The following is a 17,340-nucleotide window of genomic DNA, read 5'->3' as shown; positions in this document are numbered from 1 at the left end:
AAGAAAATGCATTTAATTACCATCAGGTTATTCAGGCACTTAATTTCATTCAGAAATTTGAAGGAGAGTTAATTTTTATTCTTAACTTTTTAACCAAATTTCAAAAATTTGATGTTTGGGTTTTAAAATTCTCTAATAGTAGAAGCCCCTTATAATGTATACATGACTTCCGTGGACATCAGTTTCCTTATATACAGGCATGCAAATGTTCCTTCTTTACACTTTATCTAGGTAAACCTTTGTGAAGAATGAGCAAAAATAAGTTACATCCCTCCATTTTTCACGTTTTATTTTTTTAAAGAAACTGTGTAGGTGACTGTAAGTGAACGTTAAGGGACTAGAAAGTGAAAGGTAGAGGCTGTGAGACCAACTTTGAGAGAGAAATGATCAGCAAGACGGCAATATTCACCTGCTTGAATTTCCGTAGCTTCCTAGGCCTTTACAGAAAAAGGCAAGAGATGGCACTGTTGTGAAGGAAGCCGTGACTTTTCTTCTGAAAAGGAAGGAGTAGAAACAGTAGGTCTAGTGTGTTGTGTACTAATTCTTTTTTAAAGCACTTACTTCTAACACCAGGGGCTGTCTTCAGGGTGATAGAATGAATGAGAACAGTTTGACTTTCAGGGTCATCTGTCCCAGCCTCTGTGTTTCACAGAAATGGAAATCGATGCTCAGAAAGGTTAAGTGACTTGCCTAAGGTGGTATCGCTACTAGTCTAATGCTATTAGAAACTAAAAGAATTTAATTTGTGCTGTATTTCTAGTTTGTATATTGCCCAAGTTCATGCCCTAACTGCATAAAACAAATAATGAACTCAGTGTTTCTAAAAGTCCTTTGAGCCACTTAGGAATGGAGAGGAAAGAACTTGTTCACGCACAATACAATAAATACAAATAAAGATTGGAGTCATTTACATCACCTCATTTATGTCTTTTCATTCTGATGTATGAAGTAATCCATTTCACTTATCATGTAGAGATACTTCTGAATCAGGTTGCTTGATAATCCCATTGATTTCAGAAGAATTGCAATTGAATGCTTCGTGTTCTTCTCTAACCTTCATTATACACAAGCAGCTTGATGTGAGCCATGGGAATGATTTTAGGACTATTCAGTACTTCTCAAATGATCCAAAGGAAGCCTATTATCCTGCAGTGTTTTTTTTTGCTTTTGCCAGTCTCTTCATATAAATGTGAGCTGCCTGATGCCCTAGCTTCCTGCATTCAACTTTGTTAATCATCTTCAGTATGGAACACTAATGATCCTTATTCATCTCCTTCATTCCATGGGACACCTGTTTATTTTAATACCTAAATATGGTCATTAAGTATCAGGAATTACATTTTCATTCATTTAGTTATAAGAAAATAAGTAAAGTGACAAAGTATTATTTTTTTAAAGAATATATTCAGAATGTTCTTTATCCCTTAAAATGTGTGTGTTTTTTTTTAAAGCAATTTAACTTTGAATAATACAATACTTAGCTTAAGTGATGTCTTTTTTTTTAGGGGAAAAAACTTTCATTTTCAATACCATTTAGTTTTTCACATTTTGCATTTATTTTCTAGTTGTTTTCAAGAAAGTCTTTAACTTTACCTTCATTTACTCCTTTGCAACTCATGCTTTTTTCAATTTACTCATAATTATTCCTTTTTTGAAGCTGGTCAGGGCTACATAGTCATCAACTAATTAATTCCATTTAAGCTAATAGCAGATAGCATTTCCTGTTTAACCAAAAGAAATTAAGAACAGAAATAAATTTACTTGCCCATTGGCTTACATAACAATTAGGAGATGCCCTTAAATTTCAGTGAAATCTAGTTCAGGGCGTCAGTTAAGTCTGCAGTGTTTTTCAGATACTGCACGCGTGCTCCAGCTGGTTCCCTGCCCCTCACCGTGCCCGTCGCCGCCTTCCTCGCTGTGCTTACGTTTGTTTACTGTGCTCTAGGAAGTCATTTGAAATGCTAGGATTTGCACTTTCTATTTCTCATTTACCAATAGTTCCTTTTTATGTTAGTTGACTGTCTTACTTGTGAAATGGAGAAGATACCCTCAACAAATACATGAACAAAAAAGTGATGACAACTGTTCAAATACAGCCCTTAATGATATTTGTAAAATATTCTGTTAAAAAATAAAATCCAGCCTTCCCTAGGCCTGGAAGAGATCCTTCTAATCTCCCTATTTTTACCATCAGAAACATGACCCTTCTCATCAGATCGGAAACCCTTAATTTTGCTCCCCATTTCTTCTCATTACTTATTAATTCTTTTCTCCAGCTTTGAAAACTTGCAATTTTTTCTTCTTGTGGAGATATTTCTCCTTTCTCCTTTCTCTCACTTTTTCAGGCCCATCTTTTTGCAAGTATTCCTTACCCTTGTTTCCCCAACTAGTACAGTGCACCACTTAGTATAACTGGGACAGGAGTCAATTCTGGTCAGTAACCACAGAGCCTTCTACAGTCTCAAACTCACAGTATAAAGGCTTGCTTAAGGTCTGAGGGAATTTTGAGAGAGAATTTGAGTCACCGAGGGGTTTCAATGTTTTTCCATTAATGTAGTAATGATACTTAATATATGTATACTACTACTAAACTCAGAAGTACATTATGGTTTTTATTAATCCCCATATCACATTACAACAAACATACTGAATGACTGAAAATTAATGCTAAATCAAATATTAGCTATAATGTTCAAAGTATATCCCTTAATACCAAGGACCACGGTCATGCATAATTATATGCAAATTAGATGCTTTGGATTTATTTTTTTCATTGAAGAACAAAATACAATACAATACACAATAGTATTTTATGTTGATGAAGGTAATTGGTTTGAAAATGTAGCCACTGATTTTTAGGTTGGAATCATTTTAGGTTGGAATGATTTTTAGGTTGAGCTGCAAAAAACATACATCCCAATTAAACCACAGAATTTAACCTTATTTTCAAAACAAAGTAAGATGGTGTTGCTACTGGTTTACCTTCTCTTTGTTTATCATTCATGAGCATTTAGAGGTTTAAATTAAATAAAAAAGGGAGAACACGTTGTTACACAAAATAGTTGAGAGTTCCAAAGAGGGTAAAAGGTAAACCTTTCATATATAAGAGAAACCTCAAGACAATTCAAAAATTCATAATAAAACATTTTATATGAGAAACATGTTTTTAACTTTGTATCTCAAATTGAATTTAAAGTTTCTCTTTAGTCCCTTTTTATTCCATTGTTTGTTTTACCTGGTACTTCCTCTAGGGTTCCTAGACTTTTGCTCATACATTCTGTTCTCAGTGAGGAGAATAGAAAATAATCGGAAGAATGCAAAAGAAAATGTAGATTATCATTTTAAAAGTGAATATATATTTAAAACAGATAAGGAAGTAAACAGTGGTTGATAAGACTTTTCACTGAGAGGGGAAATAAATATTTCTTAGAAACCAGGTATAATATTTAAAACTATCCAACTAAAGCCCATGAAGCTAGTGGGCTACTAGTTAAATGTGCCTGGGTTTAGCCAAAAGACAAATAAACATCTAAATATGGTATGTACATCACATAAAGATTTGAAACTTATTGCCTCAGGAAGGGGACACAAGCAGAGGGTTTTGCCTCTTGATGTGGGTGCTGGTTAGAAGGATGTGTTAGTGTTTTTAAATTCCTGAAACTGTACCTCTGATTTGTGCACTTTTCTGTGTATTGTAGTTCAACAAAAAAGGCCAAAAACCAATCAATAATTTAAAAACTTGTGCCATGTGTTTGAAAATGCTGTACTTACCTAGTAGGATTGAGGCGGGGAGTGGGTTTGTCTTTTAACTTTACTTCCTTAGAAGTGATTCTAGAGCAGGTTCATAATTCTTGAGAGAAGAACTAGTATAAATCATAAGGTTCACTGTAGATTCTATTTTTGCATTCATGAAAGATGGACACAGAAAAGTGCTCTGGCATTAGTGGTACCATAGCCTCTTTCACACACGGAGCGATTATCCAAGCATGTCGTTGGGCCTGCCTGCCTGCCTGCCTTCCATCCGATCTCTTTGGGGAACAGCACAGGCCGTCATTCGTGAGAGGCATCCTCTTTCACAATGGATAAATGCATTTTCTCTTCCTTGCCACAGGATAAATGGAAGATAGTAATTTCTAGTCCCACAGCAGTGAATAAATACAAAATCAAAGAGGCTAACTCGCTGCAGTGACAGCTTCAAAAGGAATTCTCTTTGCAGATTTATAATTTTTTTTTTGTAGTGCTGGTTTATTTAGCATTGAAGCTTTTCTGCGAAGCCAGCTTTCAGCAGCCTTTGTATCATGTTTTAACAGTGCTTCTATTTCAGTTATTTTTACTAAGCACAGACACTTTTGCCTGGACAGCTTAAGGTGTTAGTTCTACTTGAGCAGAGACTATTTTATAATAATGTATCTGTAAGTGGAGAATCCTAGTATTCTGACACTGTACTTTCAGGGGCTCCATGAATTCTCTAGAAGACGTTTGGTGACTCAAATTTTGTTTAGAAAAAACTCTAATAAAAAAACATTCACTTACATATTTTTTGGTTAATTTGGAAGATGGTCTTTTTGCTGAGTACTGTCAAGTGTTTTTATGACCTGCATTTATAATCCAGGTAGTACCAAAAACACAAGGTTAAAACCAGGGTTCCTGCCAATGTGCCTGTGCTCAGAGTAAACACAAGGGAACACCTCGATCTCCCATTTCCTATTTGCCTCTTCTGCTCATGTCCATCTCTCTGCTGCTGCAAGACTTCAAATGTACAGAAATCACCTTTTTTTATATAATAATATAGTCCAACTGTATAGAAACAATCTTTTTAACAACCTGGCCCAGCTGACATTACTGACAGCAGTCTGTTCAGTGCTAAGGAAACTGGCTGTGTTGTTGTATCTGTTAAGAGACCTTACTTCCCACTCTCCTAAGGGATTTTCCAAGTAATTTTGATTATATGAAATTTTCCCTGACTTTGCAAATGAATCCCCAAGTAATCTCCTTTTGTTGGTCACCTTGGGAGCCATGATTTAATCTCAGCAAAACACATCTGTCCCATTAATTTAATGTCGTTAATTTAAAACAAAGAGCCATAAAGATCAAGCCAGTTTAATAGTCAAGCAGTTGCTAGAATATCTATGTACATCTATGAAAAATTATTGGTCTGTACAAAGATACCCTTGATTGGTTTTCATCTGAAGACAGGGATGAAGTCTGGCAGGTGGCCTTTAAATTTTGTTCCAAGCACTCTGGGAGGATGAAAGGCTGTGATACAGCTTATCATTTGTTACAGATTTTCTAAAACCCATTTTTATTATTAAAGACGTTACTTCTTTGTTTTTCACAAAACTTGGCAATGGTTTCAAGGCATGCTTTTTCAATGCTTCCGTAAGGCTGTGGTTGGGATAACAGATAATGGGTTTGCTTTATCCTCTACCTTTACCTTCCTAGGAGAGTGCAGTGAATTGAAATCCACTCTAGGACTGTCTTTCTGAAGGACTTTTCCAATTAGTGGGATGTAGTTTATAACAGTTCATTGGTTCCCTCAGGATCGATGGTTAGCCTGTTTTTTTTTATTGAAGCAGGAAACAACCGGGACAAGATGAACTCATGAAACGTAGAGGGCTATCTCCAGAGGGAAAGATCAGGAGAGACCAATAGACTTCTAAGGACCTAAGATGTAATAGGTTATTATCATGCATTATTCCACATACTTTACTACTTAGCTATGAATCCAAGCAGGAACTACAAGCTATTATTAGAAAAGCAAGCTAAATAGTTTGGAAGGGATAACCTCATATTCCATGCATTCAGCTCCCATTAAGAGAAATGAACTTCCTGCTTAAGTGGATGTCCTTAAGTACCACTGGTTACTTACCCATTCTTGCCTAATTCCTTTATCTTAGCTTCAGGATATTTCAGAGAGAAAATGCCTTGGAAATCTCTAAGAAATAGAACTCCTTTTTAAAGTAGATAATTTTTACTAAGTATTAACTTTGGCAAATTTGTTTTGATACCTCAGTGTGTCACCAGTTACCTGAATTATTTTGGCCAACACTCTATCTCTGTAGCATCTTCTTCCCTATCCATAAAATGTGAGAGTTGAATTCCATCATCTCCAGGGTCCTCTTCAACTTTGAAATTTTATGAGTCTGTATATTTGAAAAAAATACCTTGCTGTGGTCATACATCTCTGTCTAAGTAGGGGAGAACAATTTCTCAAAAAAGGCAAGCTGAGACCCTTGTGGAGTGGTCATCCAGTTTTCATCTCACTCAAGATTAGATTCTGATTGAATGCTATTTTCAAGTCTCATCCAGTGTCTGGAAATACTGGTTTCAGGCTACTCTTCAGGAAGTCTTATTACTCAACTCCAGTACTGCAGTATTCTCCTGTGCTGTGATGTGCTTCTCCTTGGCATTAGTAGACTTTGCTATTTTATGTTTCTTTTAAAAAATGATTCTTTTAACTTTCCCACAATTAATGGGTTCACCATTACAAAAGCTTGAAGTTGATGCATATGACATTAGAATGGAATATACCTCCCAATGTTATCTGATACTTGTCTAGTAAATGAAATTTCATCTGCATATCTTGAAATCCATATCTTGGGCCAGGTTGTAATTATGCCTCACTGAAAGAACAGCAATCATGAAAGTTCCTTTAACAGAGCTGTCTTGGGTTCAGTGTTCTATAAATACAGGATATTAATAGTTAACAGTCAAGTACTCACCAGTGTACCTTGGAGAGACTGTGAATGGGCCTATAGTCCAATCCAATGAAGGAGAGAGTGATTTATTTTAGAATAAGAAACTAAAATAAGATAAATGAAGCTACCTGGAGAGAAGAGCGGTTGGGATTTTTGCATGGTGATAGTTGTACAGGGTAAGTGGATAAATATAGATTAACAACAATTTTAATATTGATATAAAAAAGGCTTCATTATCTTTTTTACAAACCTAAGATCCTGTTGAATTAACTTTTTCTAACTCAGAACTGAAAAAGAAGCAGATTGTCTTGGGTCTGGTCCAAGGGAGATTTATTATTAAAAATCGAAGAAAGATCTTGAAAGAAAGCATCATCAACTTCTCTGTGGTCCTGTGGTCCCTAATCCAAAAGTTTCATTTTAGGCAGAAAATAGTGTTTATATCTTACTAAAATTTCTTTATTTCACTGAAGGTTCTGTTCTATATCTTCCTAGTTAGACTCTTCTGTATCAGCATTTCTATTCCCATTTTGAAAATATCTGTGTGCAATATATTTTACATACCATTTCAATTCTAATTCTTTTTTTTTTAACTATCTCTTTACTCATTCAATATTCCCATGTTCCTTTCCCCTTTCTTTTATTCCTGTCTTATTAGTTGGAGAAATTTGACATACTTCAGTTTCCTCAATTAAAGAAATTCCAGACTATGGCTGAAAATTTATTTCTTAAAAGTAAAATATTCACATGCTGAAATGTTTTGGAATCTACCAATAAAAAGAATAATGACAGTAACGACTAATATTTATTGTATTTTTCTTATGCTCCAAGTAGAGTGCTACATTCTTCACATGAACGGTCCCATTTGTAGACTGGAGTTTCTTAGTGGTATCAGTACTGATCACAAGTACTAATGTACAAAGTGTTAAATAGATGACCTTCTAGCTCCTACTCATTTTAAACAAAGGAACTCAGTGAGCACCTTCCTGAAAACTGATAATGATCTTATAAGGCATATGGTCAAATACTGCGTGTGATAAAATACACAGATTGATTCCAAACTTTCCACTCCACAAATTCTTACATATTGTACATTTGAAATAAATAGTAGTTATATTGAGGTATAAATCAGGGGAATAGTTTGCTTCCTAGGCTTTCATTTAGAGAAATTCAATCTTATAATTTCAGGCCATTTTACTTATTTGGCTCATTACTGTCTCCGTCTTTTTTTAAGCTGTGGAATTCCATTTCTCTGATCTTTTGCCCTGCATTAACTTTTCCATCTATTCCCTCTCCTCTCTCCTATTTACTTTCATTCTAGTCACAAAAATAGTCTTTCAGACCAGCTTTTTCAGCCAGCATATGATTTTTGATATTCCAAGTTCATTTTCTATACATTTCTTAACTTTATCAGTTCTGATTTTTTCATTCTATGTGATAAAATATTAGCAGAAGCACTAATGTGTTTCTTAATGATAATAAACCTTTTAAGTGTCATCCATTTTTATGATGATGCATGTCAGAGACGGATTCCTTATGTAGCCTAGTGAATTGAAATGAATTAATTCTTATGAGGTTTCATATCTTGTGGCTGAAGCACTGTGTTACAATAGAAGGGCAGACAAAGTCAGAGCACACTTGGAAATCATCAGTAAAATATGCAAAACAGCCGAAGTTTCCAAGTTCAGCAGAAGTAAGATCAGTGTAGAGATTATGGAAATAGTAATGCATCACCATGGCAAGGATCACATTGGAGTTAGAATGTCATGATCACACTAAACATAAGGCTGAAAAATGCTTCTCTCCAAAGCTGCTATAGGAATAGCTGTGGATCCAGGAGCCCTCAGATCCCCAGAGCACCTTGTTTGTGGGAGTTCAAGTCACTCCCACTGGGATTTCTCCCTGTGGGTATAAGCAAGCACCTGGACTCTTCAGATCAAACTGTAGAAAGTTGTACTAGAAGAGACCGCAGTCATTTATAGTAATAAAATTTGAATTTGAAATAATATATGAATGGCAATTGACTATATGAATACCAATTGACTCTAATAATGTCTACAATGTATATAAATAGGCTTTATGAGTATTTTCCTTGAGATAACTTCTAGAATTTTGGTCAGCTCACGTACCATTGTTAAAATGTGTATTTATCCTTCACTAAATAACAGAATTTCTTAAAGTCACACAGTTAGAATTGTAATTCTAACACCCCATGGTTGCGTACTGATGGTAATCTGAAGTGTAATTTAGAGCATCATACCTATATCCTCACACATACATGCCTTCCCCTGCCACAGCATAGTTTTCTAGAAATACCTCATTTCTTGCTGATTTAATGGGTCAAATTGACCTCAAAAAATGTATATAAAAAAATTCCTTCAGTCATGACTCTGAAACTCTATCTGCTGTGGTTTTTAAGTGTATGCTTTCACTAATTTTCTTTCTGTAGATTTTGATTTCTGGAGCTTTTTGGAAAACAGGCAATATTCTTGCTCTAGATATTTGTATTTACACCAGCCATCCACCCTACAACATTTACACTCTAGGAAAATTTAGTCTCTGAAATCCAGTTTTCCTAAAGTCACTACAATATGTAAGTCAAAAGTTCAGTGTAATTTTCTCCAGAATATATTGACCATCTCCTGTTACTACTTGAGTTTTTAGCCTTCTTTTTATTACTGTGTGATATTCTTGACTTTCCAATAGGATATGTCATGTAGTTGAAAAACATGTGGATTCAAAAGAGAACCGGATACTATGTCTTTGCAAGGGAGCAAGTTGTGAGACTATGGCTCACTTTAAAACTGGAGAGGGAAGCAAATAGACAACAATTATATGGCAATGGCAATTATTTAAGTTGGAGAAAACTTTTATAAGTGTGGTTATAAAATGTCTTCAAATTAAAACTTTTTTACTTTGTTTTCATGCTTTTCTTTGAGTAAAAAGCCACTCAATTCAGACAGGGATAATAAAGAACATTATCTAGCAGGAAGATGTAGTTACTGATGGGAGCTGGCATGTTAGCATCAACAGCATGCCAGCTACTCTTAGGGAGAGTGACGCATTTTAGCTATGAGGACAGACTTCTTTAATAGTTCCTGAAAACGTAAATTTATTTATTGATTTCTCCCATTTAATTTTTTTTAAGTCATGGTGAAGAGTATCCGCCAAGTTGGGTATCAAAATGTGATCACTTGATTATTTTTGTGTAAAGATGTAAAACCAAGAGACAATTCTCATTACACCTTGGCCCTTTTGCTTGGATGGACTTTGTACTGGGGAAAAAACCTCTCTCCTGGTATTATTAATTAAGCTAAAAGATTACAAAACCTGACATTCAGTAATTAGCCCATAATTTGTAAGTGCCAGGTACTGTGCTAGGTGGACACCTTATATGATCCTGCCACTCCATTGCTTAAAATCTTCCAATGACTTCTTTGCAAACAGAGGAAACCCAGACTCTTCACATTCTCTGCATGGCCTGGACAATCTCCAGCCTCTTGACCACTCCATCCTTCCTGGACCTGGATAAAACAGCTACCCACCATCACATTATCCTGTTAAGTTCACTGTGTGACATTATCTTGTTTATATGTTTGGTATTTTATTTGTTTGTCCCTAATTCCTCCTACCCCATTTCCCTATGTCTCCACTCCCATTACAGCTTAAACACCATGAGAGCAGGAAACCTGAATATATTGTTTTTCCTGTATCTGCAGTTATAGAACAGTGCTTCAATATAGGCTACTGCTCAATAAATATTAACTGAATGAATGGATGATTATCATTTCTCAAAACAACCTTATAGGATAGGCATGATGTTTTTTATATCCATGAGAAATGTTTCCTGAAATCAACTAAGCTAATTAGGTGAGTCTCTGGAGTTTAGAAATCATTTGGTATAAATGAATGGTATACTTTCCACCTTTCTTTTTTTAATCAGTGGAGAAATTTACATAATTCTGGGTAAAATCATTGGCTAATCATTTTGAGAGTAGCACAGACTAATGTATTTACTAATCTTATGCACTACATTTAGGAAACCTTGTTCTCAAAAAGAAATTTATTTTTAAATGAACTAAAGACAATAATCATCCTTAATAAATTTAAAAGCATAGACAAAAATTGAGATAAACCTGTAGTCATTTCTGTTTTATTGTATTTTTATTATATTTTATTGTATTTTCTCATTATCTCTTTAAAACTCACTTGGAATTTTCAAAAAAAGAACTCACTGAAATTATGAAAATAGCAACTCACTGAAATTGATTTAGGAGATTGGATAGCAATCCCTTTGTAACACGACAAAAAAGAAAGAAAAAATCCCAACTTGAAAATAAAGTGCTTATAATTGAATTTATTTGTTATGTTTGTTAAGATCAAGCTTAATACTATACAGTAAAAATTTCTTTTGTGTTTTATTATCAAAGTATTAACAATGATTTCTTACACTTTCTAAACTTTATGTTAAATCAAATACGTATCTTGTTAGTTAAGTTTCCTGTTATCATATATTTCTTTTTTTTTTTTTGTAGAATCACTACTTGTCTTCTCTGTGTTGCACAGCCCTCCCCTTTTCCCCACCCCCCACATTATACACGCTAATCATTATACCTCCTTTCTTCTTCCCCACCCTTATCCCTCCCTACCTTCCCATTCTCCCCAGTCTCCTTCCCTTTGGTAACCGTTAGTCCATTCTTGGGTTCTGTGATTCTGCTGCTATTTTGTTCCTTCAGTTTTTCTTTTGTCCTTATACTCCACAGATGAGTGAAATCATTTGGTATTTGTCTTTCTCTGCTTGGCTTATTTCACTGAGCATAATACCCTCTAGCTCCATTCATGTTGTTGCAAATGGTAGGATTTGTTTTCTTATGGCTGAATAATATTCCATTGTGTAAATGTACCACATCTTCTTTATCCATTCATCTACTGATGGACACTTAGGTTGCTTCCATTTCTTGGCTATTGTAAATAGCGCTGCAGTAAACATAGGGGTGCATCGGTCTTTTTCAAACTGGAGTGCTGCATCCTTAGTGTAAATTCCTAGAAATGGAATTCCTGGGTCAAATGGTAAGTCTATTTTGAGCATTTTGAGGAACCTCCATATTGCTTTCCACAATGGTTGAACTAGTTTACATTCCCACCAGCAGTGTAGGAGGGTTCCCCTTTCTCCACAGCCTGGCCAACATTTGTTGTTGTTTGTCTTTTGGATGGTGGCCATCCTTACTGGTGTGAGGTGATATCTCATTGTGGTTTTAATTTGCATTTCTCTGATAACTAGCGATGTGGAGCATCTTTTCATGTGTCTATTGGCCATCGGAATTTCTTCCTTGGAAAACTGTCTGTTTGGCTCCTTTGCCCATTTTCTAATTGGATTATTTGCTTTTTGTTTGTTGAGGTGCGTGAGCTCTTTATATATTTTGGATGTCAAGCCTTTATCAGATCTGTCATTTACGAAAATATTCTCCCATACAGTAGGGTACCTTTTTGTTCTATTGATGGTGTCCTTTGCTGTACAGAAGCTATTCAGCTTGGTATAGTCCCACGTGTTCATTTTTGCTTTTGTTTTCCTTGCCCAGGGAGATATGTTCATGAAGAAGTCACTAATGTTCACGTCCAAGAGATTTTTGCCTATGTTTTTTTCTAAGAGTTTTATGGTTTCATGACTTACATTCAGGTCTTTGATCCATTTTGAATTTACTTTTGTGTATGGGGTTAGACAATGGTCCAGTTTCATTCTCTTACATGTAGCTGTCCAGTTCTGCCAGCACCATCTGTTGAAGAGACTGTCATTTCGCCATTGTATGTCCATGGCTCCTTTATCGAATATTAATTGACCATATATGTTTGGGTTAATGTCTGGAGTCTCTAATCTGTTCCACTGGTCTGTGGCTCTGTTCTTGTGCCAGTACCAAATTGTCTTGATTACTATGGCTTTGTAGTAGAGCTTGAAGTTGGGGAGTGAGATCCCTGCCACTTTATTCTTCTTTCTCAGGATTGCTTTGGCTATTTGGGGTCTTTGGTGTTTCCATATGAATTTTTGAACTATTTGTTCCAGTTCGTTGAAGAATGTTGTTGGTAATATGATAGGGATTGCATCAAATCTGTATATTGCTTTGGGCAGGATGGCTCTTTTGACGATATTAATTCTTCCTAGCCAAGAGTATGGGATGAGTTTCCATTTGTTAGTGTCCCCTTTAATTTCTCTTAAGAGTGTCTTATAGTTTTCAGGGTATAGGTCCTTCACTTCTTTGGTTAGGTTTATTCCTAGGTATTTTATTCTTTTTGATGCAATTGTGAATGGAATTGTTTTCCTGATTTCTCTTTCTATTGGCTCATTGTTAGTGTATAGGAAAGCCACAGATTCTGTGTGTTAATTTTGTATCCTGCAACTTTACTGTATTCCGATCTCAGTTCTAGTAGTTTTGGAGTGGAGTCTTTAGGGTATTTTATGTACAATATCATGTCACTGCAAATAGTGACAGTTTAACTTCTTCTTTGCCAATCTGGATTCCTTGTATTTCTTTGTTTTGTCTAACTGCCGTGGCTAGGACCTCCAGTACTATGTTAAATAACAGTGAGGAGAGTGGGCATCCCTGTCTTGTTCCCAATCTCAGAGAAAAAGCTTTCAGCTTCTCGCTATTCAGTATGATGTTGACTGTGGGTTTATTGTATATGGCCTTTATTATGTTGAGGTACTTGCCGTCTATTTCCATTTTGCTGAGAGTTTTTATCATGAATGGATGTTGAATTTTGTCGAATGCTTTTTCAGCATCTATGGAGATGATCATGTGGTTTTTGTCTTTCTTTTTGTTGATGTGGTGGATGATGTTGATGGATTTCGAATGTTGTACCATCCTTGCATCCCTCGGATGAATCCCACTTGGTCGTGTTGTATGATCCTTTTGATATATTTTTGAATTTGGTTTGCTTATATTTTATTGAGTATTTTTGCTTCTACATTCATCAGGGATATTGGTCTGTAATTTTCTTTTTTGGTGGGGTCTTTGCCTGGTTTTGGTATTAGGGTGATGTTGGCTTCATAGAATGAGTTTGGGAGTATTCCCTCCTCTTCTATTTTTTGGAAAACTTTAAGGAGAATCGGTATTATATCTTCTCTGTATGTCTGATAAAATTCCGAAGTAAATCCATCTGGCCCAGGGGTTTTTTTTCTTGGGTAGGTTTTTGATTACTGCTTCAATTTCTTTGCTGGTAAATGGATTGTTTAGATTTTGTGTTTCTTCCTTGGTCAGTCTTGGAAGGTTGTATTTTTCTAGGAAGTTGTCCATTTCTTCTAGGTTTTCCAGCTTCTTAGCATATCGGTTTTCATAGTAGTCTCTAAGAATTCTTTGTATTTCTGTTGGGTCCGTCGTGATGTTTCCTTTCTCATTTCTGATTCTGTTGATGTGTGTTGATGCTCTTTTTCTCTTAATAAGTCTGGCTAGAGGCTTATCTATCTTGTTTATTTTCTCAAAGAACCAGCTCTTGGTTTCACTGATTTTTTTCTATTGTTTTATTCTTCTCAATTTTGTTTATTTCTTCTCTTATCTTTATTATGTCCCTCCTTCTGCTAACATTAGGCCTCATTTGTTCTTCTTTTTCCAGTTTTGATAATTATGACATTAGACTATTCATTTGGATTTGTTCTTCCTTCTTTAAATATGCCTGGATTGCTGTATACTTTCCTCTTAAGACCGCTTTCGCTGCGTCCCACAGAAGTTGTGTTGTTGTTGTCATTTATTTCCATATATTGCTGGATCTCCATTTTAATTTGGTCATTGATCCATTGACTATTAGAAGTGTGTTGTTAAGCCTCCATGTGTTTCTGAGCCTTTTTGCTTTCTTGATACAATTTATTTCTAGTTTTATTCCTTTGTGGTCTGAAAAGCTGGTTGGTAGGATTTCAGTCTTTTTGAATTTACTGAGGCTCTTTTTGTGGCCTAGTATGTGGTCTATTCTGGAGAATGTTCCATGTGCACTTGAGAAGAATGATTATCCTGTTGTTTTTGGGTGTAGAGTTCTACAGATGTCTATTAGGTCCATCTGTTCTAGTGTGTTGTTCTATGCCTCTGTGTCCTTACTTACTTTCTGTCTGGTGGATCTGTCCTTTGGAGTGAATGGTGTGTTGAAGTCTCCTAAAATGAATGCATTGCAGTCTATTTCCTCCTTTAGTTCTGTTAGTATTTGTTTCACATATGCTGGTGCTCCTGTGTTGGGTGCATATATATTTATAATGGTTATATCCTCTTGTTGGACTGAGCCCTTTATCATTATGTAATATCCTTCTTTATCTCTTGTTACTTTCTTTGTTTTGAAGTCTATTTTGTCTGATACTAGTACTGCAACACCTGCTTTTTTCTCCCTATTGTTTGCATGAAATATCTTTTTCCATCCCTTGACTTTTAGTCTGTGCATGTCTTTGGGTTTGCGGTGAGTCTCTTGTAAGCAGCATATAGATGGGTCTTGTTTTTTTATCCATTCAGTGACTCTATGTCTTTTGATTGGTGCATTCAGTCCATTTACATTTAGGGTGATTATTGATAGGTATGTACTTATTGCCATTTCAGGCTTTAGATTTGTGGTTACCAAAGGTTCCAGGTTACTTTCCTTACTATCTAAGAGTCGAACTTAACTCACTTAGTATGCTGTTACAAACACAATCTAAAGGTTCTTTTCTATTTCTCCTCCTTTTTCTTCCTCCTTCGTTCTTTATGTATTAGATATCAAATGCTATACTTTTTCTCTATCCCTAGATTGACTCTGGGGATAGTCAACTTAATTTTGCATTTGCCTTGCAATCAGCTGCTCCACCCTCCCTACTGTGATTTTACTACCTCTGGTGACAGCTATCCAACCCTAGGAAAACTTCCATCTATAGTAGTCCCTCCAAAATAGACTGCGGAGATGGTTTGTGGGAGGTAAACTCTCTCAGCTTTTGCTTGTCTGGAAATTGTTTAATCCCTCATTCAAATTTAAATGATAATCTTGCCAGATAAAGTAATCTTGTTTCCAGGCCCTTCTGCTTCATGGCATTAAGTACATCATGCCACTCCCTTCTGGCCTGTAAGGTTTCTCCTGAGATGTCTGATGTTAGTCTGATGGGCTTTCCTTTGTATGTGATCTTATTTCTGCCTCTGGCTGCTTTGAACAGTCTGTCCTTATTCTTGATCTTTCCCATTTTAATTACTATGTGTCTTGGTGTTGTCTTCCTTGGGTCCCTTGTGTAGGGGGATCTGTGGGTCTCCTTGGCCTGATAGACTATGTCCTTCCCCAGATTGGGGAAGTTTTCAGCAACTACCTCCTCAAAGACACTTTCTATCCCTTTCTCTCTCTCCTCTTCTTCTGGTATCCCTATAATGCAAATATTGTTCCGCTTGGATTGGTCACACAGTTCTCTCAATATTCTTTCATTTTTAGAGATCCTTTTTTCTCTCTGTGCCTCAGCTTCTTTGTATTCCTCTTCTCTAGTTTCTATTTCATTTATTGTCTCCTCCACCATATCCGACCTGCTTTTAATACCCTCCATCGTCTTCCTTAACGATTGGATCTCTGACCTGAATTCATTCCTGAGTTCTTGGATGTCTTTCCGTACCTCCATTAGGATGTTGATGATTTTTATTTTGAACTCCCTTTCAGGAAGAGTCACAAGGTCCATATCATTTAAATCTTTCTCGGGAGTTGTATTAACAATTTTCTCTGGACAAGGTTCATTTGGCATTTCATGTTTGTATATGGTGCCCTGTAGTGTCCAGAAGCATTATTCTGGAGCTGCTCAGCCCCTGAAGCAATGTCGGGGGTCACAAGGGAGCAGTACTTGGGCTAGGAAAGAGCTGTTTCCTGCCTCCTGGCTGCTGTGCCTGTCTCCACTGCCTGAGCCAATGGGCCAGGCACACAGGTATAAATTTTTGTCCCAGAGCAGCCAGATATGGATCCCTGCTTTCCACAAGCAGCCAGGATCCCAGTCTCCCCAGGAACTCTGCCCGTATTAACTTTCCAACCCGGTCGTCATGCGAGTCTCATGAAAGCACCATGAAATGTAGGTTTGTGCTCCCAGCGCAGATCTCCGGAGCTAGGTATTCAGCAGCCCCAAGCCTTCCACTCCCTCCCTGCTCCATTTCTCTTCCTCCCGCCGGTGAGCTGGGGTGGGGGAGGGGCACGGGTCCCAGGAGCCACAGCTCTGGTACGTTACCCCATTCGCTGAGGTCTGCTCTTTTTCTCCAGGTGTGTGCAGTCTGATGCCATCCTCTTTCCTGTTGCTCTCTCAGGATTAGTTGTGCCAATTAAATTTTCTAATTGTATCCAGTTTTAGGAGGAAGCTTTTGTCTCTCCTCTCACGCCACCATCTTTAATTTCCTCCCTCTTTAAGGCCTGTTATCATATATTTCGATGTGAAGCTACCTTTGTTTTTCGCATGAGAATTATATCTGAAAGAGAAAAATTCCTTTTAAAATAGTATTCCATCTGTTGTTATTTATTAGCACACTTCTTTCTTCTAGTGTAAATCTATCGGTCTTGTTCACGCACACATGCAAAATCATTTATATTAAAATAAACTCTCAAAATTGAGATATAAAGTTTACAATTTCTTAGAATAAAATATGAAGTAGAAATAGTATATACAGGAATAGAAGAATGAGTAAGTATG

General features: G+C 36.3%; 1 protein-coding gene across 16 annotated transcripts in view; it reads left to right on the top strand.

Annotated features, from left to right (window-relative positions):
• The window catches only part of PAM (peptidylglycine alpha-amidating monooxygenase), a 274,025-nt gene that overhangs the window by 191,481 nt on the left and 65,204 nt on the right, over window positions 1–17,340 (top strand). The gene's annotated exons all lie outside the window — the stretch shown is intronic.

Source organism: Manis pentadactyla, chromosome 2 (assembly GCF_030020395.1).
Source record: "Manis pentadactyla isolate mManPen7 chromosome 2, mManPen7.hap1, whole genome shotgun sequence".
Classification (NCBI taxonomy): Eukaryota; Metazoa; Chordata; class Mammalia; order Pholidota; family Manidae; genus Manis; species Manis pentadactyla.
The sequence above is the reverse complement of the archived record's forward strand: the minus strand, read 5'-3'. Positions and strand labels throughout refer to the sequence as shown.